The sequence below is a fragment of the Eptesicus fuscus genome, chromosome 6 (genome assembly GCF_027574615.1).
Source record: "Eptesicus fuscus isolate TK198812 chromosome 6, DD_ASM_mEF_20220401, whole genome shotgun sequence".
Classification (NCBI taxonomy): domain Eukaryota; kingdom Metazoa; phylum Chordata; class Mammalia; order Chiroptera; family Vespertilionidae; genus Eptesicus; species Eptesicus fuscus.
Window position 1 is genome coordinate 72,127,911 of NC_072478.1, and position 24,957 is coordinate 72,152,867.

Consider the following 24,957-nt stretch of genomic DNA (forward strand, 5'->3'; position numbering starts at 1 on the left):
TGGTTGCCTCCCGCACGTGACCCTACTGGGACTGGGCAATATGCAACCTAGGTACGTGCCCTTGAGCGGGATTCAAACCCATGACCCTTCAGTCTGTAGGCTGATGCTCTAACCACTGGGAAAAACTGGCCATGGTGAATTCTGTGTTTTTAAACATTTATGTAAGGCTATATCTGGATGTTTGTCTTTCTCCTAACCTTTAGTGTGTTCTTTCATTCTATAAACATTGTCTTTTGCATAGAAAAAATGTTTTTAATTTTGAATAAGTCAAATTTGTCTCTTTTTTTTTTTTTAATGAATCATGCTTTTGATGTCAAACCTAAGAACTGTTTGCTTAATTTAAGGTCAAGAAACTTTTCTTCTATATTATCTTCTAAATGTTTTATAGTTTTGTGTTTTACATTTGGCATCTATAATTCATTTTTGGTTATTTATTGAACATATGTGAGTTCTAGGTTAAGGTTTAATTTTTTCTTTATATGGATGTACAGTTGTTCCAGCATCGTTTGTTGAAAGGACTGTAATTTTTCTATTGAATTCTATTAGCACCTTTATTAAAAGTTCCAGCATCGTTTGTTGAAAGGACTGTAATTTTTCTATTGAATTCTATTAGCACCTTTGTTAAAATTCTATTGTGTTCATATTTTTCCAGGTCTGTTTCTGAATCGATTTACATTTTTCTGATGATTAGTCATGTTGAGCATTTTTTCATGTGTCAGTTAGCCTTCTGCGTATCTTCTTTGGAAAAACACCTATTCGGGTTCTGTGACTATTTTTAAGTCAAATTTTTTGTGTGATTTTGCTATTGAGTTATATGAGTTATTTATATATTTTGTATATTAATTCTTTATCTGATATTGCCTCTTCATTTTGTTGATTGTTTATTTTGCTATGCCGAGCTTTTTAAATTTGATATAGTCCTACTTGTTTATTTTTGCTTTTGTTGTCTGCATTTTTGTCATATGTAAGAAATTATTGCAAGAACAATATCAAGGTGCTTTTTTCCTATTTTCTTCTAGCAATGTTACAGTTTCAGGTCTTTTACATTTGTCTTTAATCCATTTTGAGTTAATTTTTGTTAGTGGTATAAGATAGGGATCCAATTTCATTTTGCATGTAAAAACAGGTTTTCACCACACCGTTTTTAAAGAGACTATTTTTTATTCCACTGAGTATTCTTGGCTCCCTGTCAAATATTAGTTGGCCTTAATCGTATGGGTTGATTTCTGGACACTCAAGTCTGTTACATTGGTCTCTGTGTCTCTGTGTCTGTTTTTATGCCAGTACCATGCTGTTTTGATGACTACAGCTTTGAAGTATAATAGTTTGACATCAGGGAATGTGATTCCTCCAGCTCTATTGCCTTTCTCAGTATTGCTTTTTATCTTTTATTCTATTAATGTGATATATCACATTTATTGTTTTGTGTATACTGAATCATCCTTGCATTCCAGAGATGAATCTCACTTGGTCATCATGTATGAGCCTGTCAATGTGTTATTGAATTTTGTTTGCTAGAATTTTGTTGAAAATTTTTGTATCTGTACACATCAGGGATGTTGACCTAGAGTTTTCTTTTCTTGTAGTGTCCTTATCTGGCTTTGGTATTAGGATAATACTGGCTTCATAAAATGAGTTTGGGAGTATTCCTCGTCTTCAATTTTTTTGAAGAGTTTGAGAAGGATTAACATTAGTTCTTCTTTAAATGTTTGGTAGAATTACCAGTAAAACCATCTGATCTAGGGTTTTCTTTGTTGGGCGGCTTTTTATTACTGCTTCAATCTCCTTACTTGCTATTGGTCTATTCAGACTTTTTATTTCTTCATTATTTAATCTTGGCAGGTTGTATGTTTCTAGGAAGTATCTGTATCTTCCAGGTTATCCAATTGGTTGGTATATTATTTTTCAGAGCAACCTCTTATAATTCTTTATATTTCTGTGGTGTCAGTTGTAATGTATTCTCTCTTATTTATAATTTTGTTTCTTACAGGCCTCTCTATATATATAGTGTGTGTGTGTGTGTGTGTGTGTGTGTGTATGTGTGTGTGTGTGTGTGTGTTTTCATTTGTCTCAAGATACTCTCTGATTTCCTTTTTTATTTCTTCCTTGATCCATTGATTGTTCAAGAGTGTGTTGTTTAATTTCACATGTTGGTGAATTTTTCAGTTTCCTCCTGTTGTTGATTTCTCATTTTATACCATTGTGGTTGGAAAAGATACTAGATATGATTTCTGTCTTCTTTTGTTAAGGATCAGCATATTATTACCAATTCCTAAGAATGTTCTGTGAAGAGATGGTTTTGGTTGCTTTATAAATATTTGTAGGATGAAAGAATTAATCTACTTTTATTTATATTATTCCTGGGTCAAATTCTCTAGCAATTCATTCCCCACCTAACAACCACAGCGATATTTTAGAAATTCAAACTCAAAGATTTCCCTGATAACTTGGAATTAAAATGAAATCTTTAACTGGGCCCACAAAGCACTGAAGTATCTGACCCCAGCTTACCTCGCAGAATTCATCTTGCTTCACTCATATCCTGTTACACAGTTCCAGCCACCTGCCTTTCTTAAGGTTTCTTGAGGACACTAAGTTTTTCCCTGAATCAGGACCTTCACGTGCATAGCTCTATCTGCTTAGAATACTGCACTCCCACTTTGTTCCTTGGGTAACTTTACTTTCAGTCATGTCTCTCAGTTTTTAGTGCAAGCACTTTATTGCTAATGCTATTTTCCTAAAGTTAAAAGGTGATTAAAAAAAGTACTCAAAACATCAGAAAATCTAGTGATAGAGAGTATATTTCCTAGTTTTGTTAAATTAATTGTATTCAGGATGCTTAATATTTTTAATATTTGTTGAGGAGTTTAGTATATTATTTAACAACAATATAGATTTTCACTTTGATGTACAAAGAATATCACAAAAGAGTATCTCTATTTGGGGGAGAGAGATTGATAATTGGAGGGGAAACGGGGGAGGCAGATGGAGAGGCAGATGAAAGAAGCAGATACTGTATTAACCAGTCTCCTATTGAAGCTAACAATATACCAGTAAAGAGGAAGATAGTACAACTTCTACAACTTATCTTAAAATTGTGGGATAATATTACTTTACTGATCCTTGAAATATCAATGAAATAGTTGGTAGGAATTATGATTGCAATTGGAAAAAAGCAACCCAAAAAAATAAACAGAACTTTGGAAGTGAGCTTGGTGTGAAGACTAAATAAAAGGTACTTTAATTTATAACTCCTGCTGTGGCAGTTCTTGGGTCTTGTTTCAATTCAATTTGATAGGCAGAAAAAAATATTTTTTTTCTGCCAGTATTTGGGTAGTACAAAGCTAAATAAGCGAGTTCTGCCTCCAAGGGCATCCAAATCTAGGTGGGGGAACAGGTGCACTTAAGCACAGTAAGCCCAATAGTGAGCAGGTATAGTAGCAAATATAATAGAAAACAGATGAAGCAGCAATTCATTTGATCTTAGGAGTATTAGGAAGTATTTTATGATAGAGTGATCTTGGACTGGCTGAGAAGTTGAATTTTTACAAATGGAGACATGGAGAAATAGCATTTTTTACGCCCCCAAAGAAGGCAGAATTATTAACAAGCATGATGTATTCTGTGTAAGAGAAAAATATCTGGTGCATGGAGTGTGTGGTGGGAGATGAGTTTTCATACCACTTCCTTTCTTCCTCACAGGAAATTCCCTAGGCCAGAGCACTTCTCCTCTTGTTCCTGGGACATAGTCTCTGAAATGCCTTGTTAACCATGTGTTTCCATAGCAGCTATATTTCCTCCTTCGTTTATTTTTATTCATTTAATCATTCATTCATTTATGCAGCAAACATTTAATTGGTACCTGTCATGTACCAGGCATCGTGCTAATTTAGCCTGTTGACACAGAGTGGAAGACATAGTCTCCACTGGAGTTCATAGTCTAGTAGAAAAAGAATTGGATGAGGGGCCCTACAGAATTGGGTATCAGATCTTTGAGGAGCAGGCACATCTGGCTGCTACTAGTATTTCTGAGGTTGGTTCTGTAAGTGTAGAAAGTTTTATATAAAATCATTCAGGGATTCACCATCTGCAATGAACTCTGTCACTTTTAACTAAAGCATTTAAGTGCTGATAGAAGACCTCCCAGGGCTCTTACAGCCATTACTGTAACCTGTCATATTTGAAATGGTGGCCCTTGATCCTTAGAACCTTAAGTGATGACTATTATTGGTGATTCATGATCTACATATAGTGTGAGTAAGAAATATACCTCTGTTGTTTTAAGACACTGAGACATTTGGTTTGTTTGTTATCATAGCACATCTTATCTTACCCTGATTGAGATGTAACTTTGTTTTCAGGAGTAGGGTGCTGCTGAACAATAAAACTAAGAAACAGGATTAGCGTGGGGGCCTGCTGGTGGTCTGTGAAGAAAATGGAAGTAGGATGTCAATGTTATACAGTGGTGAAACAACTGGTAAAACATATAGGCACAGATAATGGATCTAATAAACTGGTAGTAGAGGTAGGGTTAGAAATCCAAATGTTTGTACCTTGCATTAGCTGCTGTTGACTACATTAGTCAAGATACCATAGAAACAGACAAACTTTAATTGGCTGCTTTATACAAGAGGTTAAAACAAGTAGGGAGAATGCAAAATATTAGAGGACTTGCCAGGTTGGAGGAGCAACTCTCCATCCCATTGGTAAAATATAAAACTTGTACAAGTTGTTGATGTCTAAAGCCAATTGCTGCTGCTGAAATGAATTGCCACTGCTGTGGCAACACAGACAGGAACAGCAAACAAACAGAATAAAGGCCCTTCTCCACTCCTTCTGCCTTCCAACCTCCCTCTTTCACCTCCTATTGACAGAATATAATATGAGCCAGCTGGCAAAGAAGTCTGGAAAGTGTAATTTGCAGTCCCCGCCCAAGCATTTTATTAAAAAAATATAGAAGAGTGGGTTTAGAGCTGAGCTACAATCTATATATATATATAAAAAGCCAGCGACCGGAATGCCTGAACAACCGGTTGCTATGACGCCCACTGCGGCCAGCTACCCGGCCTGATTGGGGGATGGGGCCAGCCAGCCAACCTCCTGGGGCCCCTCCCCCCAGCCGGCCCCACCCCTGATCGGCCTGCCCCACCCCAGTAAAGGCTGGGGCTGGCCGGTCAACCTCCCACGGTCCTTCCCCCAACCCCATTTGAGGGTGGAGCCAGCTGGCCCATCACCCACAGCCCCTCCTCCCAGCTGGCCCAGCCAACCTCCCACCATTTCCTTCTCCCTACAGGCCCAGCCCCGATCTTCTGATTGGGGCCGGGCTGGCTGGACCCCACCCATGCACGAATTCGTGCACTGGGCCTCTAGTAGATACATAACTGTCACGTAGGCATTCGACAAAGGTGTTTTGAAGCAGTACTTTTTAAGTTGTCACCATAAATGATGAGGAGTTAGGCCAAGAGGAGAGGAAAATATTGGAGACAGGGGAAATGACAAGACAAGAAGAAGAGACAATGGCAAATAAATAATTTCCCTTATTTTCTTTAATTTGGTATAATATGCCTTTTCTTTCAGTCACCCAATAGGTTTATTAATGGAAGGGGCTATAATTCCCCCAGTGTGTGTGTGTGTGTGTGTGTGTGTGTGTGTGTGTGTGTGTGAGAGAGAGAGAGAGAGAGAGAGAGAGAGAGAGAGAGAGAGAGAGATTGTGGTTTTTAATAGATACTTTCCTTTTAATTTAGACTTCTGAAGTATTTAGTGCTGATTTTTATCTCTGTGGGTGCCTACAATATTGATTCAATCATTTTTTTCATTCTGTCTATATACATGATTTACAGATTTTACCACTTCACAGATTGCTTTAGTTCAAGCTTTCATATCTAGATTGTTAGTAAACAACCTAAGCTTTTGCTTGAGCAAGCCATTGTACCTTTTAATTGACTCAGAAGCAATTGGATTATAGAGGTCCAACATTATGCCCTGTTATTTAGCCTAATCTTGTATTGTTTCTGTAAAGTGAGTTCCCTTGTCTGATTCTACTATAGCCGAGGTACCATAGATTCCCAATACTCTGATGGTTGATTTTTTTAAAATATTTTTCCTGACCAAGTATCCACAATGTTGTATGCATATAGTTTATTCTCTGTTATAGACAAGACCTTTTACATTTCCCAAATTTAACTCCTCAAGTAGCTTCAAAACAATTTGGCTAACATTTGTAGTTGTATCTTTGTCCTTTTTTTCCAACTAGTATTTTTTTTGAGGTATAATTGACATATAATGTTAGGTTCAGGTGGAAAACATAATAATTTGATATTTGTATGTATTGAAAAAATGATCACCAAAATAAATCTAGTTAACATTCATCAGGCCAGTGGACACAGCCAAGTAAACAACTTTGAAGTCTCCCTTCCCAAAGTCATCATGTGTACGTCAATCTTCCGAAGAGCTGGAATAGCTGGGGAAGCTCTTTATTAGAGGTTTGAGCTTTGAAACAACAGATGAGAGTCTGAGGAGCCATTTTGAGCAAGGGAGAACACTCACTATGTGGTGATGGGTGATCCAAACACCAAGCACTCCAGAGGCTCGGGGTTTGTCACGTGTGCCTCTGTGGAGGAGGTGGATGCAGCCATGAATACAAGGCCACACAAAGTGGATGGAAGATCTGTGAAACCAGAGAGGGCTGTCTTAAAAGAAGATTCTCAAAGACATGGTGCCCACTTAACTGTAAAAAAGACTTCTGTCAGTGGTATTAAAGAAGACACTGAAGAATATCACCCAAGAGATTATTTTGAACAGTATTGGGAAAAGCAAAGTGGCTGAAATCATGACTGACTGAGGCTGAGGCAAAGAAGAGAGGCTTTGCTTTTGTAACCACTGATGACCATGCTTCTGTAGACAAGACTGTCATTTAGAAATACCACAGTGTGAATGGCCACAACTATGAAGGGAAGCCCTATCTAAGCAAGAGATGGCCAGTACTTCATCCAGCCAAAAAGGTCAAAGTGGTTCTGGAAACTTCAGAGGTGATTGTAGAGGTGGTTTGGGTAGGAATGACAATTTTGATCATGGAGAAAACTTCAGCGGTTGAGGTGGCTTTAGTGGCAGCCTTGGTGGTCATGGGGATGGTGGCAATGAGGATGGCTTATTGAAGAGACTGTCCTTTGCCTTCTATTCTTATTCTGTCTCTATTTTTCTTTATATATAGTTTTTTATTTAGGAATAAGAAACATTAAAGCAAATCAATAAAAACTAGGCTTATATAGCTTTTATTTTTTGTTTGTTTTAGAGGTTTTATTTTCCATAAAAAATATTGTAGGAATAGTAATATGCCTTATATTTCATAAGTTTTTCTCTACTTTTTTTCTTTCCTGGTAAGAAGAGTAATTTATTCGCTTACATGACACAGTGTGAATTCAGGTTATGTGATTGCAGCCCAGTGTTTTCAGAGGACTTTAATCATCACACACTTTTGTTGTTGTTGTTGTTATCAATCCTCACCCAAGGATATTTTTCCATTGTTTTTTGGAGAGAGTGGAAGGGACGGGGAGAGACAGAAAGAGAGACACATTGATGTGAGAGAGACACCTAGACTGGTTGCCTCCCCCACACACCCAAGCCTGCAATTGAGGTACATGCCCTTGACCAGAATCCAACCCAGGACCCTTCAGTCCGCAGGCCGATGCTCTATCCACTGAGCCAAAGCAGCTAAGGCAAGCATGTCAAACTAAAAGGCTAACACAGGCCCAATAAACAAGTTTCAAGTTTTTGTGGGTCGCATAAAAACAAAAGCTTCAATTTTCATAGAAACCTTGGTTTATTTCGATAGAGACATGCTGAATACGAAGGACTGAAATAACTGAGTAATCATTAACATAAAATAATAGAACATTTTGATAAAAGTTAATATTTTTCTTGAACATTAACTTTCCAGACACTGAATAACTACACAAATTAATAAGCGTAACGCAAATAAACCTATTTTTCTTGTTCTCCGAAAGCGAAATATTTCCTGTTGCACACACCAAACAAGTCAGTAGAAGACTAATGACATGGCAATCAGCTGCTAAAATATTCGCTGCTAGTATTAGTGGGGAGAAATGGTGCGCCTGCACGTAAGGCGCGTAAGGGAAATGAATGCAACACGAATATAGTAATCAGTCATTAGCGAACATTGTAGTTTGTTATTAATAATTATGTATAACAGGATACTAGTATTATAAAAATTAAGTCATGAAATTTTTATTAAAATGTTTCTTACATACCATTATATTGGCTGGGCTGCAAAAATGTTCGTTGTGGGCCGCATGCGGCCTGCGGGCCACGAGTTTGACATGCTTGAGCTAGGGCTAATCATCACACACTTTTAATGAAATAAAGGGCTAAGCCCCTGAGAATAAGAAACGTATAACACACTGGACCTGCATGCTGGAGGAAAGGGAGTGCCCTAATAGTTGTCTGACTTAGGCTACTGTGCGTTACTACTTAGATCTGTGCTTAAACAGGCATCTGGGATGGATACTTGGGCACCAATATCCTGAGGCTGATAATGCCATGCAGACCATTTCTGAGCTCTCTTTAGAACTCATTGAAGCCTCAAATTTCTCAGAGCTGGTTTGCTTCATGTACTGAGTACATGATATATAGCACATTAGCTATAGAGCAATGTGCCAATTTATGGGTTTATGATTTTATTTCACCATCTGTCATCACTAACTGTCAGAGATAAAGGTTTAATATGGTTCTATGACTTCCTGATGTCTGTCTTTACTTTTAGGATAAAAAAATTCTTTTTTTTTTTCATTTAGTTCTTCTTATTGTAACCTTGTATGCATTAGTTGTGCTTAATTAATAAGGGCTTTTCAGCTCTACTCATTTCTTTCCTTTCGCAGTATGAAATGAAGGCGTCCAGCTTACTTAATTTTCTCCTTCATTATACACAAAAACTAGAAGTTCAATTAGAAAAGGAAAAGAACCCATCATGCCTCTTCCCAGGTGTCTGCATTTATTAGAAGAGATCACTTGAAAGAGAACTGGGAGAGAGAGAGAGATGAAAATGCACATTTCAGTGTGATGGTTTTTCAGATGATTAGGTGGGGGCTTAGCAAAGGTGTGATTATCTCTTGCTGGAGAGCCTGTTAGAGATCACAACTGTTCAGTAGTGGTTGGCCCAAGTAATTAAAAGATTAATTAGGAGAAAATGTAAGAATGTGGTCATATTCCAGTGAAGAAAAATCACACTAATGAATAAATAAATATGTTGTGATGAATAAATGAACACATTTATGCTTTACTATATAGTCACCAAGCATTTATTAATGATAGGTACATCATATATATTGTATCCAAAGCCAAAAGTTTTGTTTTGTATTCAATACAAAAGATTGTGTTCAAAGTGAAAGGGTTGCTGAGCAGTTCTGCATTGTAAAGAAAGGCATCAGATTTATCCCCCTAGGACTTGATATGCAAAGATGGCATCAATTCATTATCCCAGCTCTCGGACCTCTTTGCATGTCCCTCATCAGTCTACCTAAATCTAGGCTAAAAGATAATGACTGGGTTATCAGCCTGTGGGAGAGTGCTGTAGATTTTCCTTTTCCTTCTCTTGAGGGAAGAGAGGGGTTTATTGGAGGGTGGGCACTTCAAGAGATCCACTCACAAAGATTGGGAGTATCTGAAAAAGGCGTAACTTTCATCTGAAGTATAGGCTGGAAGTTTATTTATGTAGTGGGCTTATTAATCTCCCCATGTGCCTATTTGAAAACAGATGTGGAAAGAGCAAGGATATGGGGGAGAAGGTTGGGCATTAGGGAAGCCACATCTCCACTGTGTAGTAGATAAAGGATAATGATCCTTCCATGGACCAGATAGGCACAGGAAAGGGAACCAGGCTTCGGCAAGAGGTTGCAGAATGTATCTACAAGTAAAGGTGGATTGGATGAGGTCACGGTGGATAGCTTGTCTACATCAAGGAACTGGCTGTCCTCTTCAGAGCTTTCTGAAGAACCCACACATACTACCCATGAGAGAGTGAGTCCTTGAATAGCCCTGAACCGAGAGCTTTGATAGTCAATGAGGACCAGCAGCAGCATCAGTGAAGTCAGAGACATTTGCCCCTTTCCTCCTATCTTCTCCAAGAGTCCACAACCCTAGGAGAGAAGGAGAGACCCATAGAAGAAGGGGAAGGAGGTGGAGAAGTGAAAAGCTCACAAGTGCCAATCAGTTTCAGCCAGGGAGGCACGGAGTGTTAAACTGCATTTGTGAGTTAAGTTTTAGATTGTTTTTAATTTTAGTGACTAGCTTGTTTTATGCCTGAAGTTGGCTGTAAAGCTATAAGTTCTGCCTGAAATATTAAGGGGAAGGAAAGGGGCATTTGATAAAATATATTTAAAATTGGAGATGAAAACAAAAAACTCTTCATGCTTGTACTCCCTTGTGTCAGATCATTCAGACACCCACAAGGAACTGCATGCTCTTACTCCTGACCACTTCTATGGCTTCATTTCCTCCTGAATTCTGGTCACTTTATGTTCCACTGGGCACGAAGTCTCTCTCACCCTAAGACTTGCTGTTCCTTATGCCTGAAATGTTCTTTCCTGGACTTTCACAAGACTGGCTCCTGTCTTTCCTCAGGACTCAGCTCAAATACCCCTCCCTCAGAGAGGTGTTTCTCTGCTATCCTAATGTTGTTCCTCTCCCCTGATGGAGTTACTTTGTCCCATCACCCTGTTAATTTATCTCATGGCATTTATCACCATCTCTATTTTTTTTAATTCTTTAATCCTCACCCGAGGATATTTTTTCCATTGATTTTTAGAGAGTGGAAGAGAGGGAGAAAGGTGGAGAGAGAGAGAAACATTGATGTAGAAAGAGAGACATATCTATGTGTTGCCTCCCGCATGCCTCCACCCCTGACCAGGGCTGTGGATGGGACCCGCAATGCAGGCACACTCCCTTGATCAGGCATTGAACCTGTGACCATCAAGTGTGTGGCTGCCGCTCTATCCATTTAGCCATACTGGCCAGGGCTCTAATTATTTTAATTACTTATTTGGTTGCTTGTGTGTTGGCATTGAATCAGTTTATTCTATTTCTGAATATCTCAGTGCCTGGGATATAACTATTCAATAATGAATGGTGAAATTAGCCTCAATAATTCAAGAGAACCTTAAGGTTACTAGTAAACAGTAATAATTGCCATGTCCCTCTCTCCCAAGTGCAAACTGGTGGCTAAAGACAGAAATTAATTAGGGCTCTGCCCCACGGCCTTTCACTGTAGAGAAAGAGATGCTTCAATCAGCTCTTTTCCTTGTGGCAAAATCATTCCCTTTAGAAAGCAAAATACAGTAATTTATATTTATATATCAGGTGCTTTAAACATGTACTCATTTACTTTTTAAAGTAAGGCTGGCTACGTAGCTCAGTCAATTGGAGCATCATCCCAATACACAAAGGTTATGGATTTGATCTCTGATCAGGGCATATACAAGAATCCATATATGGGCAGTACAAATTTATGATACAAATATATATATATATCTTCCTTCCTCTCTCTCTAAAATCAACTTAAACAACTTTTACACTCTTTAAAGTCAGTGTTGCCATTTTATCGATTCAGAATCTAAGGGCTCAATGAGTATAGGACTTGAAATTTGTTATGTCATCATTACATCTAAGTCTGTTTGGCTCTGAAGTCTATTCTCTACCTGGAACACCATAGTGCTTTCCATCTTAAACTCCGATCACTGGTGATAACATCTATGATATCACTGCGGCTGATAGCTTAATGGAGTTGATATGCCTCTTAATCACTGTTTATGACTTTGAAGAGGAATCAGAGGCTCATTATAACAGCTCGGATTTGTTTGTTTTAGCTTGTTTTACATCTATTGTTTGGACAGAACCCTAAAGGCCAAATGAATATAAACTGTAGATTCATCTTTCACTGATAATCTGGGATAAGGATTGTCTGTGCAAGTGTTTTCAGGAGAAATTGATAAGGGTTGGGAGAGGCAGAAACCAAGCCAAGGGCTAGCCTCAGATCAAGTACTGGGGAGGGTTTTAAGTCCTGCAGAGGAGTTGTTAAGTGGAGGCCACACCTCAGAGTTACTTTGTCCTGAGGAAAAGAGCTGGGCTTTTATATTTCCCTGCCAGTCACTGGCTGGGGAAGGGAGAGGGGTGTGCAGATGTAAACTTGCAGGCACACTGGCTCTCTGCTCCTGTTGCCCAGCTGTGCCAGAACTCAAGAGCCCTCAGAGGAAGATATTTCTGTGTACAGTATAGGCTGTTTGAGGCAAAAGCAGACCAGACCTGAAGAAGGCGGTGCAGAAACAGCAGAAGGGATCCCAGGGGGTCTGGGTGGGGCACCACGAGAGCCCATTACACTGATCATAACTCTCTCATTTAAAAGGAAAATTAAATTCCTCTTGTACAAGGAAAAATTGAAGGCCTGCTTCTTTTTTTTTTTTTTTTTACCATGATTGGGCTATTTAATTTAAGCTCTAGTGAGAATACGTTTTAGCTGGATATTCTGAAATGCAGATGTAGGATGACAAAGTGTTGCAAGTTGGCTCTCCATGGAAATAGTATATGGTTCTAGTTGAGGCATGGGCTCTTAAGTAGCACGTCATCAGAGAATACATCATCACTGATTTATGGGCACTGACTGCATTCTGACACTACCTTTATTGTTTGCTCAGTCCTAAACCTCAGCACATTATTGCTTCAAGGGCCAAATGCTCTTAAGGGAATCTATGGGATGCCTCTCTTTCTAGTCTCTTCTTCATAACTTGAGAACCTTTATGGTCCTTTCATAACTTTCAGTTCAACTTCATTTCTGTGCTCCAGTTTTCTGACCCACCCAGCAATTTCTTCCTTTGACATGCTGGCAGAATCTTCGGCTCTCTTTTTCCTCAGCTTTTCCTTGGTTAAATAGAAACACAATGCAACAACTAACCTTTATTTCTTTATGCCCTTTCCCAAATACAATACTTTCATTTTTCCTTTAGAGTTTAAATTACTCTCTAATAACTTTAGTTTAATTTGCTTATTTTTGTTGCAGGTCACATTATTTTCACAGACAATAGAAAAACCTAAAATAAGGTTAAAGTACAGTGGAATCCTACATAGTTATTTTGTCAGCATAGAATTTGATTTATAGTTATTTGCCAGATCTTATTTCTTATCTCAAAAAAGGAGATAAGCATAACATTCTAAATATTTTCAGATATCTATGAAAATAGTTACCAAGCTATAATAAATAAGCTATAATAAACACTTTGCAAAATAAATGTATGTATGCATACATATATCTGTATACATTCATTATAAAGTTTAAAGATATAAATTTCATATAGCTAATCTGTATATCTTTCCATTTATTTGTATCTTCTTCAGTTTCTCTTATCAATGTTGTATAGGTTTCAGTATATAGCTCATTCACCTCCTTGGTTAAATTTATTCCTAAGTATTTTATTTTTTTTTATGCTATGGTAAATGGGATTGTTTTCTTTCTCTTTTACATGGATCACTGTTAGTGTATAGAAAAACACCTGACTTTCTTTGCTGATTTTATATTCTACAATTTTATTGACTTGGTTTATATGTTCTAACAGCCTCTCTACATGGCTAGCTTGAGCTTCCTTACAGTATGGTGATCTCAGGGTAGTCAAACTTCTATACTTGATGGCTGGCTTCCTCCCCATCCCCCCAGCAATTGTTCCAAGAAGGAGGTTGCAAGGCTTCTTTGTCCTGGCCTTGGAAGTCCCTCAGCATCACTTCAGCTGCATTCTATTGGTTAAATGGGAAGCGAGGGGAAGGGACTCTATACAGATGTGAACAATGGGAGGTGTGGTTCATTAGGGACCATGTTTAGAGATTAGCTACCAAGAATATGGCTTTTTCACTATATTATGACAGGTTGGGCCTAAAATCAATGAAAAATTAAAATAGAGATTTAGTGAAAAACAAGCCTTAAATTAATAGCATATTATCAGCCTAGTAACAACTTACCTAATGACTTCCTATAGTCCTTGAAACTATTTTGTGTTCCAAGTTGGCTCATGCATGTTTTCAGGGAATTAATCTAGATCCAGGAATCCAGGCATTTCAGAGCTGGAAGTGACCCTAGATGTTTTTCTCTCTTCCTCACATGTTATAGACAAGAGATGTGGGGCCCAGAGACGTTAGAATGACATGTTCACGGTAATTAATACAAGCAGTTTGTGGCAGAACCACAAATAGTACTCAGGACTTTTTCAATGTTCTTTCCTATGTTTTATTTTATTATGAATAAGCCTCTGTGTCCTCTGGGAAGATGCTGTATTCATGTGAATTTAGTAATGTGGGAAGTAGTGGTAGGTGGGAGAATTTATTACTTAGTAAATAGGGTGTGAATCTAACCCTTTTTTGTAAACTATTTCCAATAGTTTTTATGACCTACCATTTATAAATTTAGAAATACTCTATGCATTGCTTCATTTCACTTTGTGACAGGGAATAAAATAAAGTTTTAATTTATGGTGTGTGGTTGAAAAACCAGGACCAACCTGTTTCACAATACCTAAAGCTTCTTGGGAATGACTTTGGGGTCTTGGGTTCGACCAGGTATTGGAACTGCCAAGGGAACACAGAGATGCTTAGTACAGGGGATGAGAAGTAACTGGAATATACTAAGAAATCTGTTCTGGTTTTTGGAATACAAATCAATTTCTTCCAGAACTCTCCTAGGAGCTATGATGTAGATGATATGGAGGGAGGATGGGTGGGCACTTAAGTAAGTTTGAGGGTTCTCTTGGATTGACGTGCCATTTAGTGGTAGATCCCAGATTCAGAGTTTGAGCCATTGAGCTCAACTACTCATTTGCTCTGGCAGGAGATAATCCTGTCTGATTACCAAAAGCAGCTGTGAGCCAGATGAGACTGGCAGTGCTTGCTGGAGTCTATTCCCCGGAGCGTCTGTTCTCCAGAACACATATGCTTTATCCTATTCTTGCCTCCACCTATGATCAAGCTAATCCCTGCCTTCATTCTTTTTCCTGTTTTGTGCTCTCTTCCACCTAGGCAAACCTCATCTAGCCTTCTAGGCCAACTTGAAGTTCAATGCACGATTCTCTGACTCTCAAATCTATTTCACCATGTCTGGAAGAGCCTAGTGCCCATGTGTTTGCGAATTAGGTATGTGGTCACAGTCTAGATAGGCAGTGTATGAAGGTGCTAAGATGCAGGCTTTGGATTCAAATTTGGAATAAAATCCTGATTGTGCCACTCAGTAGCTACATGACTGAACTTGGACAAGTAATTTGAACTCTTCATGCTTCAGCCTACCCATCTGTAAAATGGGGAAATTTATATTGCTTTTACCTCCTAAGATTCTTCTGAGGATAAATTTTAATGCATAAATGGCTCAGAAAAGTTCCTGGCATTTAATGAGCCCTCAACAATATTAGCCATTTTTATTATTCTGCCATAAGGAGGCTTCTGTTCTTTTTTTTCTTATATTCTCTAATATTTATTTTCCTTCAAAGCTTAAGAAAATAACATACAGTAACAAGAATTATAATGATAATATTCAAAACAATAAATTCTGACATGTCGAATCCAACTTCAAAAGAGAAAAAAAAAAAACTAAATCATGTTTGTTTCCTCTGAGTCACTAACACACTAACAAGTCAATGTAATAGTTGGCCTTTATGAGACTGGCTTGAGAAGCATTCCTGGGCAATAAATAAACGTTATGAATGGCACTTTATGAAAGCTTCTGAACAGCATGACCTACTTCCTGTGCTCTACAGCTACCATAATCCAGGAGGAACTAAACTAACAAAATTCATAAGACAAATAAATTGTAATATTGAACCAGAAGCTCTTGGCAGGCTTTAACAGGGTCAGTTCTTGCTGAAGTTCTTACTGAAATAAGCTAAAATGCCATTTGCTTACCAGGGCTTTGTAGGACAGGTACTAGCTGGTTTTGAATTTGTTTTTAGAGAAGGTTTGTACATGGGAATGTTGGGTTAATACATTCATATTCCTCTCTGGATGTTATATTACATATATATATACATATATATTAAGGCAATTATATGTAATTATGATAATTTCTAAGGTAACATTATAGTTAAGTCATTATACAAAGGCTCTTTTGAGAGTAATAGGGGACACTATTAATAGGTAAGCCAGGACAGCAGATCTAGAGCTCTCCACAAATGAGAGTCATACTGACTGTAGTCATCAAAAAATATGAAATCCATTCATGGTAGAAAGAATGCTTGTGAGTGTCCCTCTCCTGGTTTTTATTTGAAGGCTTCTTTGGTTTAGATCTGTTTTTCTATGTGTCTGAACCTTTATACACCTCTGTCAGTGACTGGCTGCCTAACACTATAGATAAGTGCAGTTGTCGCTATTGGTCATGGGTTAAAGAAATTAAGGAATAGTAGCAGCTCTATGGAGTCCAAAGTTAAAGACAGTTTTGTTTTTTTCTAAAGGGAACTAAAAAATACAGAGAAGTCATCATTCAATTGTAATGAAGAACCTAGTAGCTACATCTGTGTCACAGACCAGCTGCGTCGTTGCAGTTTTATGAGGCTGGAACTTTCATGCATGTTTTATGCTCCTCTTTTTAATTTTTGGAAGGCAGTGTCTCTAGCTACTGCTATTCCACACACCCTACATGCTAAATCCCAACTTTTCTCTTTCACTATTTCAGAGAGATGTTTCTCTACATTATACAAGTGACCTTGAAATGGAGACGTTGATCTCAAGAGGTTTTAGATCCTGTGCATTTTCCCCTCTTTAGACCATGAAATCTGGTCATGGAATGCATTGGTTTATTGAAGGTTCCCTGGGGCTTTGAACCATGTGACTTCAGATTTCCTGCATTCTTTCTTTTTTTGAGTGTGTGTGTGTGTGTGTGTGTGTGTGTTGTCTGTGCACCATGAATATATCTTTAAACCAAGTTTTCTGACGAGAAAAATGCAGAGTGTTCCTCTATGGACAATGGAAGATGCTTAAACTCAAAAAGATTAAATGCTTTTTCTCAATGAATAATGAAGGAGTGGTTGGATCAGCCTAGAATCCCATTTGCTTGAATCTTGTGTCAGTGCTCCAAGCTCTGTGTCTAATTGTGCCTAAAGTAACATTTCAGTAACAAAACATCAAGTTCTGGCTTAGCTATCTTGTCTAGGCATTATAGAACCAGCACAGTAAAGTAATTCAGTTTCCTTCTAGCTTCTCATAGGAATTAGGTTTGTCAAACCACCTGAACTAACTTGACTCTTTTAACAAGAGGTCACAATGAATAGTTAATAATCTACTTCAAGCCTGAAAATGCTGAAGCTGGATACTGTGAGAAATAGGGATGGAAAGTGAATCTGAGAAATAATGAACAGGTTTTAGAGAAGTGGGTCAAATAATCAGCAGGGCAACTGCTCTATAATGAGTTGTTGGAGTCAAGTATGGGGTCTTTCCTGTGAACCCCAGTTGTTCCCAGTAGCCCTGGGTTCAGCTTTACATGTGTTCTGTTGCAAAACTGTTTTGTTTTGTTTTTTAGTGGGGGTTTTTGCACAATGTATGCCACCAATGCCTGAGTTATTGACAATGTTTCAGGGAAAGAATAAATGTTCTCTATAGTGGGATTAGTGGTAAATGATTTGTAATGATTTTTCAAATTACAAATGAATCAGAAAACCATTATTTGACTTATTCTGAGTAAGTACTAGAGTTATGCTAAATTTGTCTGCACATTCTCTGAAACTTGAGAGGCAATTTCAAACACATTTGCTATCTTGTCCTTATTCTGGATGTGGAGAACTTACATAGCAGATTCCCTGGAACTAGGCTCTCTTTTTCATTTCACCTCCCTCCCCCTTCCCCCTTCCAATTTGTTAGCTATTTAAGTATTTAATAGACACTCTAAACATAGATTCTTTCATTTCTAACTTCCAAAAAGCCTTGAACTGCCAAAAAGAAATTAAACCAAAACTATTAAATGAGGCTTTGGGGCATCCATAAAGTTAGAATCCTATCTAATAAAGAGGGAATATGCTAGTTGACTGTCGCACCCTCACAAACATGGCGGCACCTACAGTCAATAAGGAGGGAATATGCTAATTGACTGTCACGCCCTCAAAGATGGCAGCACCCACAGCCACAAGATGATGGCACCCAATCGCCTCAGCGCCACCAGGGCAGCAGGCACGCGGCCGCTCTGCATGCCTGCCTGCAGAGTCCCCCGGTCTCCTCAGCCCCCCAGCCGCCCAGGGTAAGCCCGAGGTGCAGGCAAGCCTCAGATGGCAGCTGCCCAGCCTCCCAGGGCTGACCTGAGGTGCAGGCAAGCCTCAGATGGCAGCTGCACAGCCACCCAGGGCCAGCCCAAGGTGCAGGCAAGCCTTGGATGGCAGCTGCCCAGCCGATGCCCAAGGCACAGGCAAGCCTCGGATGGCAGCTGCCCAGCTGATGCCTGAGGCACAGGCAAGCCTCGGATGGCGGTTGCCCAGCCGCCCAGGGCTGCCCGAGGCTCAGGTAACCAGGGCCGGCTGAGGCTTGTGCTGCCGATAGTGGCAGCAGCAAAGGTGTCACCTTCCCCTGATCGCTGGGTTGCCTCCCGCCCCTGAGTGCTCCCAGACTGTGAGAGGGGGCAGGCCGGGCTGAGGTACCACCCCCTCCAGTACATGAATTTTCATGCACCAAGCCTCTAGTTTTAGTATAAAAGAAAAAGGAAAGACCCTTGCGTGGGTTATTGACTATGATTTCCTTAGATACGTGAACTATATCACATACACATCTTTGATATTTGGGATGAAATAATGTCCTTGTAAATTTATTTTAAAAAGCAATTCATAAAATTTTTCAGGTTCCTAAATTAGATGGCATCAGACTAAAGATAATAAAGTGGGCACTGCCATGAAGCTTGAAAATTAAGTTGGTTTTCATTGTGAATGCAAAAGTCTTCCTAGGCACTATATGTGTGCTGTATGCCTGGCCTCCTTCAAGCTGGAGAGGCCCAATTTTTGTCCTATGAAGGAACTGCACAGAATCCTGCCCACGTGTTCACCTACTTTTTTTAATTGTTTAAAGTATTACATATGTCTCCTTTATCCCCGATTGACTCCTTCCCAGCCACTCCTACCCCCCACCCCCACACTCTCCTTTGCCTTCCCTCTGAGGTTGGAAGGTCTGTTTAGTGTTTCTATGTCTCTGGATCTATTTTTGTTCATCAGTTTATGTTGTTCATTATATCCCACATATAAGTGAGATCATATGATATTTTTCTTTCACTGACTGGCTTATTTCACTAAGCATAATGCTCTCCAATTCCATCCATGCTGTTGCATATGGTAAACGTTCCTTTTTTATATAGCAGCATAGTATTCCATTGTGTAGATGTACCACCGTTTTTTAATCCACTCATCTGCTGATGGGCACTCAGGCTGTTTCCAAATCTTAGCTATTGTAAATTGTGCTGCTATGAACATAGGGGTGCATATATCCTTTCTGATTGGTGTTTCTGATTTCTTTGGATATAGTCCTATAAGTGGGATTACTGGGTCAAATGGGAGTTCCAAAACAACAATGAAGTAACTACCATCTTACTCCTGTCAGAATGGCTATCATCAACACATCAACAAACAACAAGTGCTGAAGAGGATGTGGAGAAAAAGGAACACTTGTGCACTGCTGGTAGGAATGCAGACTGGTGCAGCCACTGTGGAGAACAGTATGGAGTTACCTCAAAAAGTTAAAAATGGTCACCTACTTTTGTGAAGACAGGCCTGTATGCTCAACAACTCCCTGGGCTTCCCACATGCAATATTTCACTTGGTAATGTCTGGTGTGGTGTCACAAGGCTACTTTTGTTTGGGGTTTAAAAGAAACATGCAGAATTTATACATTCATTATACACACATGAGTCATAGAATCATGAAAGTTAGAGCTAGAAAAGAACAGCTTGAGGTCATCTACATAAAACCCCTCATGTGTCACTGCTATCTGGCCTCTCTCATTTATACCTAAAATAATTGACAGTGGTGACATCCAACAATATTTTAATTTCTAATATTAGATATCTCTTTTTCCATAGAAGTACAGAAAGTAACAAGTGTATCAAATTTCTCAGCACTTAAAGAACTTTGAAAAATAACCCCAATTTTCCCCCTTCACATGTAACTAATATAAATTACCTCTTGGAAATGGAATGACCATGTTTTGAGGCACCGGGTTCCTTTAAATTCATTCATTTTCTTGATATTCTGTGGAAAATAATCAAAAAATCTCCTAGGCTGGTGAGGCAGGATTTTCCAAATTTCCTTTTATACATGTTCCATAAGTGTTGGCTTTCTGCTTTATGAATTGTAGGAATGATGCTTACTTAGTCTAGTACACTGAGAGAGATTTTTAGTTTTAAACTACTCTTCATTGAATAGTAAACTACTCAAATATGATTTAAAATTCCTCTTGACAGTTGTTGCCTTTTTTGCTTTTGACACAATTTGGTTCAATAAAAATAATCTGAAATCAAATCACCTCATTTTGGCCTTAATCTGAACCTTTTAATACACTTTCACAACCTTCAGAAAAATATGCTACAAAGATTCAAAAGGACAGTAAGAACCTTCTGATAGAGGATATTCTTTTATTTAAGAGACTGTCAATGATTATTCCAAGCATTCTTTTTTCTAAGGTTTGGTATAGATTTCAGAGAAAAATAGCTACTAGCTGCTCTGGCAGACCAGAAGAGAAGCATCTTCTACATGTAGATTATGTGGAAATACGTTCACATTCGAAGAGTGTCCTTACAAAGCAAGATTGAGCCCTGGCCAGTGTGGCTCAGTTGAGCATTATCCCGTGCACTGAAAGGTTGTGGGTTCGAATCCTGGTCAGGGCACATACATAGGTTGTAGGTTTGATTCCCAGTCAGGGTACATACGGGAGGCCATTGATAGATGTTTCTCTCTCACATCGATGTCTCTCTCCTTCTCTCTCTCCCTTCCTCTCTAAAATCAATGAAAAGGATATCCTCCAGTGAGGAAAAAATAAAATATATAAATTAAATTTAAAAGAGCAACATTGATGCGTGTTAAAATTTGCATATAAACTATTAAAGCAAAAACAAGAATTCAATTTGTACTTTATATTATTGATTTAAAAAACAACTCTGAGAGTTGTCTATATTAATTAGTGACTAGCCAAATAATTGTCACTTAAACATGATAGAAGCTTATTTGTGTCTCGCAGTAATAGTCAGGAGGCAGATGGTCCAGGGCTGGTAGGATTACTTGTTTCCATGAGATCATCCAAGACCAGCCTCTGCCCTTTATTTCTCTCTGATTTCCCTGGTTGTGGTTCCTGTCCTCATGGTAAATGACGGAACTCCAGGCTTTATACCATCAGTCAAGCATCGGGGAAGGGGGGGATAAAGAAGTGACATGGCCTCCTCTGAAAGGACAAATCCAGAGGGGTCAGTTTCTGTCAGTCTAGTGCATAAAAAGTAGTCCATGGTGACACTCAACAGAACAAGAGGCTGGAGAGTGTGGTTCTTACTCCGGGTAGCCAAGAGGCAGTGGAAATCAAGGTTTTTTGTCCTAAAAGGGCAAAGGAGGGAATGGATGGGGGGGGGGGGGGGGGGGGGGGGGGGGGGGCAACTAGCAATCTCACTGATAATGTCTGATTGTAAGAGTCACATTGGGAACTTTTAAAATACGTAATCCTGGGCCTCACCCATGGAATTCTGATTTGGTAGGACTGGTTTAGGCTCATTGGCCAAATTATTCCCAAACTGTATCTCAGTGATAAGGTAAATCACCAGAAAGTTACATTTCCATATAATTACCTTTGCAGAAACCCATTATGTAATCAGCTTTCAAAAGGAAAGATAATAATAAACAGTGATATGTGAAGCCAGGATGTTGTGGGCCCACGCCCCCCCCCCCCCCCGCCTTTTTTTTCCTTTTTCTCAATCCTCTGTAACTTCATCATCTTCCTGTAGAGAGAACAAAACTTACACTTCCACCTGTTGTAGGCTAAGCAGTGACACTCTAGGATGGCTGGAGGACTAGTCAACTCTATGCTCTGTGTTCTTCCTGACTTCCCACAGAGAGAATCTTGTGGAATTTTCTGAATGCGTTAATCTCCTCTCAATGCATTCTCCCCCTGGTTACACTTTTGAGGCATTTCTATTTTTATGAGAAGACACTGAGTTTTTATAAAATGAATGAACTTCAAACTCCGAAGTCACCGAGCTAAGAATAAAGATTTTGAAGTCCAAGGAATGTAACTTCAAAATCTATATGCTTAGACTCTCTACTCTCTTTTTGCACTATATATGGTTGGAATTATAGTACACTTATTCTTCCCATAGTTTGAAAGCACTTCCAATATTATCTTCTAGAAACAGTATCATGTCTGTCAGATTATTTATCACATTTTATTTTAATTGCTTATTCTTGTTCTTATTTTCCATTGCACTCATTGTAAGCTCAGTGAAATAATATTTGTCTGTTCTCTACTAATTGTCATCACTACATGCAGCATTTTGTACAAAGTAGGCAAAACAATAAATACTCATTAAATTACTTACTAGATGACTGGGTAAAAAAAAAAAAAAAAAAAAAAAAGAGCTACCTATCTCTGTGACCGTGGAATTTTTCTGACATCAAATTTTACCCATTTCTATAATCTCAAGGCTTTGGGGGCGGGGGAGGAGGGTGGAATACTTACTTCTCATAAAAATCTTAGAGATCTTTGGTATATTGTCATGAGTTAGTTTTCTTTCATGGCTCATAAATTAATTATGAAGGAAATTTCAAAAGGATAGTTGTGTGTGTTTTTTAATGGTTTAAGGAGAGGCAACATTAGGTGTTCTATTATGACAAGTTGGGTGGGGGGAAGGGCCCAGAATTTAGAACCAAAAAACTAGGGTATGAATCCCAGCTGTTAACAGTCTTAAGTAAGAACATCAAACAATTTAAATTTCAAATTTCTTTTTTTAAATTGGGAATAATACTTGCAGGAATTCATGGCTTATTTGTTATTAAATAGGAGATGATATATGTGAAACTCCTTTGAGAAAAAAATTTCAATATTATTATGTAAACTATTAAATTTCCAATTTATTGGTTAAAATGTCATAAATTATAACCATAGTATCTTTGAGTGTAAGACAGTACATTAGTGCCTCAAATGTGTTTCTGCTATTAAATATGTTTTTATTGATTTCAGAGAGGAAAGAAGAGGGAGAGAGAGATAGAAACATTAATGATGAGAAGAATCACTGATGGGCTGCCTCCTGCACACCCCCCACAACCCAGGCATTTGCCCTGACTGGGAATCAAGCTGTGACTTCCCAGTTCATAGGTCGATGCTCAACCACTAAGCATCACTGGCCAGGCTTTGCTCTTTTTACATTAAAGTCTCAGAAGAAATGGGAGGGGCTTAATTTTTAACTTTCTCCATTTATCTTTGAACAATAGCTATGCCTGTTATTTTCATTGATGCATTCATAAAATAAAATATATACTTATATCCCACATTTCAAAGAGTATTTAACTATTTGGACTTTTAGAAGTATGGCTTTGTAATGTTGTCCTATAGTGTTATGTGGGTTTTTAAATAAACTTTAAAATTAGTTAATTTCACTAAACAATTTGCAAAGTAAAAATAATTTTTAATTTCTCATTTTGAAAGAAGTCACATTTGAGCAATAAACAATATTATATCTCCATTTTGGTAGAATTAAACAATGACAGATATTTTCTATTCTTTTCTGGTCTTATCAAGAATATGAAGAATCATTACTAAAGCTTTATCATAATAAAACATAATTAAGTTCTAGCAAATGGATAATATTGCACTTCACAGTGTCAATAATTCAGAATGCATATATGTTAAATGAATTTTGGACTCAAGACATTTACTTTTACTGTAATTAGGTTACAAAATATAAACCATAGAGAGGTGGCAAGCCTCTGTAGTTCACCAGCAGTTATATTCTAAAGATCACATGAAAACAAATACAAGGAGGAACCAATGAAAGAATAAGCCCAGTAGTTCCTTAAATATGAATGTGGGTGTGTTTCAGTTTCACAGCGCTGATACTATTTTTTCAATGGATCTTAAGTATCTGATTATACTTTTATCCTGTGCAGTACAATAAAACAGTCAGCTTTCCTTAAAAGTTATGGGAACACACAAATGCACAGGATGGTTAATATCCTTGTAACTTACTTTAAAAACTTAGTTGTCCTATAAAATGTATTTTGCTAGCATGATATACATTGAAGGGGCACAAACGTCCAAGAAAACTGCCTTTCAGGTATATATCAACTAAATCACTGCCCTTTGGCTTCCCCAAATCACTTGTCTTTAAGATAAGTATCATCTAGTCAGATTGTTTCAAAATAAAGGAACAACTCATTTCATTGTGTTTTTTCCCTATGATCTTTATTAGAACTTACTTGGTTTACTGTACATATACATTATCTGCATAACTTTAAAAACTCCAGACAGCAATAAGTCTTGTTTGGGCATTATTTTGTTAGGTCTGGCCTCTCTAGACACTGAAAGATTAATCCGGTTAACACTTTGAAAAGAACTAGACATACACTGTAAAATAACATGTGTGATATGTAAACCATTAATTTAATTGCAAATACAAACAAAGACCAAATATAGGTATATCTTCTAAATGTCTATTGGTCCATTACTAACTATATCCTAATTAGGAGTGGATAAGACTGATGTATGTTTTTTGGTGATTTTTGGGACTTTGTTGTTGGAGGTGAGCATTTTGTATAGCTTCATTTGTTTATTCCTTTCCTGTCACGCCCATTCACATCTCACATTGTTCTGTGACATTTTACAGTATTAAGCAGGGTCATTTTTGACTCTGGGTAACTCAAACAGAAAATGGAGTTATTGGATGGAGCTACACACAATCCAAAAAAGCTAAGCAATGATGCTTCT

At 38.2% G+C, this 24,957-nt stretch overlaps 1 pseudogene; it reads left to right on the top strand.

The window, feature by feature from the left end:
- Positions 1-6,442: 6,442 nt before the first annotated feature.
- Positions 6,443-7,210, top strand: LOC114226677 (heterogeneous nuclear ribonucleoprotein A1-like 3; annotated as a pseudogene).
- The last annotated feature ends 17,747 nt before the right edge of the window (positions 7,211-24,957 follow it).